This window comes from Mirounga angustirostris, unplaced genomic scaffold, assembly GCF_029215605.1.
Source record: "Mirounga angustirostris isolate CCGP_5_RB_7025 unplaced genomic scaffold, mMirAng1.0.hap1 SCAF_1, whole genome shotgun sequence".
Taxonomy (NCBI): domain Eukaryota; kingdom Metazoa; phylum Chordata; class Mammalia; order Carnivora; family Phocidae; genus Mirounga; species Mirounga angustirostris.
In genome coordinates, this window is record NW_026991709.1 from 108,298,464 (window position 1) to 108,300,898 (window position 2,435).

Genomic DNA, 2,435 nt, shown 5'->3' on the forward strand with positions numbered 1-2,435 from the left:
AATTTGAGTCTACATCAGCTTTTCCAGGCTTTATTCAAATCCCATTTTAAATTAATTTATTTTTCCTTTTTGAGCTAGAATCTTTTCTGTGTGTTCTTTTACCAACTTTAACATATCATGCTACTTAAATGACATATGATGCTACATGTTGATTTTAAATATTCTCTAGCCCCTCTTTGAAGTATCCTGATCATGAATGCCTCACTATGGCTGCAATCACTCAATTTTCTCTTACAACTCTTATGAGTTTCGGGCATCCTTCCATAGGCATGATATTGACAAGATAATTAAAACAAAGGGTTTGTAAGTCATGTGTTTTTAACTTACAACCTATTTCTCCAAGAAACAACTTTATAAATGGTTAGATTCCCAACTACTCCATGAGAGTCTACTAAACCCACAGTGCTGCTCACTTATAGCATGGAAACCTTGAGACTGTGCCCTGAGCCACTGGGTTAGAGGAGGGAAGAGATGGTACAGCATCTGTACATTTATGTACATGCTGTACATTTCAGGTACAGCAATGGTCTTGAACACAAATTTGCAAATCCAGTAATGCTTTGAGTGCTACTCAGTCTTCATTTATTTGTTTAACAAATATTCTTTAACATCTGTATGAAATTGGGGACAGAAGAATTGAGAAGTCCTATTCTTTACCCTCAAAACTCCAGCATTGTCACAGAGGCATAGTTCTGGCCAGCTGATGTCTTTAAGCAGGTGAGAAGGATGGACACAGTGCACATGCCCAAAATTTGATGCTAGACGCAAGGATTGATGCTTCATCTGAGACAATTGGCGGAAAATAAAGAGGTGGGAGTCCAGGTCCCTGTATAGGGGTAGGTGTAGCAGGAAGTAGAAGTTCTTTTCTCCTACACCAAGCTATTATGTGCATAAAACTATTTCTTGACTCTATTCCACTGTTCACATTTTTGACCCTTTGCCTATATTATGTTGTCTTAAATTTTACAGTTTTATGTGTTAGTATCTGGTAGTGCAAGCTCCTCGCCTCATTCTTTTATAGGAATATCTTGAATATTCTTGATCTTTATTCTTTAATGTACATTTTTAAATTAGTTTGTCAGGTTACCATAAAACAGTGTTGGAATTTCTTTGGAATTGCCTCTCTAGATCTATCTGTGGACAATTGGCTTCATAATAATATGGGATCTTTCTATCTAGGTGATACTCAAAACAAGCATCAAGTCCTAGACCTCAACACATCTATTGATGGCAGAACAATCAGGATGATACTGCCTGTATGGAACTGTCATGAAAGCATACTGGATGAATATCCATGTTCCTGTGCATAGGCAATGAATTATTAGTATCCTTGAAAATAGCTTTTCTGTGTGCACAAGATTACTTAGATCATCACATTGATTTTCAATTTATTTTAAAAACTCCATTTCTTAACTCTGAGAAACAAACTGAGGGTTCTAGAGGGGAGGGGGTAAGGGGATGGGTTAGCCTGGTGATGGGTATTAAAGAGGGCACGTATTGAATGGAGCACTGGGTGTTATATGCAAACAATCATGGAACACTACATCAAAAACTAACCTCACTGATATGAGGAATTCTTAATCACAGGAAACAAACTGAGGGTTGCTGGAGTGGGGGGTGGGGTGGGAGGGATGGGGTGACTGGGTGATAGACACTGGGGAGGGTATGTGCTCTGGTAAGTGCTGTGAATTGTGCAAGACTGTTGAATCTCAGATCTGTACCTCTGAAACAAATAATGCAATATATGTTAAGAGAAAAAAAAAAAGGTAGGAGGGGGAAGAATGAAGGGGGGGAAATCGGAGGGGTAGACGAACCATGAGAGACTATGGACTCTGAAAAACAGAGGGTTCTAGAGGGGAGGGGGGTGGGAGGTTGGGTTAGCCTGGTGATGGGTATTGAGGAGGGCACGTTCTGCATGGAGCACTGGGTGTTATGCACAAACAATGAATCATGGAACACTACATCTAAAACTAATGATGTAATGTATGGGGATTAACATAACAATAAAAAATTAAAAAAAAACTAATTAATGTGTGGTGATTAACATAACATAAAAAAAGAATTTTTTATTCTGTAGCTACATCTTATAAATATGATTCTATTTATATACCGAGGAAATAACTAAGAAACTTTTGTTTGATTAATGTGTGGCTCTTCCATAAATTTAATCAAAGTCATATAAACATTCTAAGTATGTATATAGACTTTATATAGTCTATTTAAGTGTTTTTACTGTTTAACAATAAAAAAACATGTTGAGTACTTAAGTGATTCTTTTTTTAAAATTTTTTATCGCCTCCGATTCACTTCTCCGCACGTCCTACCTTCCAGAAAGTGGTCGCTTTTCTGATGAGAGAGTTGTTGCTATTCTTTTCTTCGATCTCCTGTTGAGTTTGTAGGTGTTCAGAATGGTTTGATCCCTATCCAGCTGAATT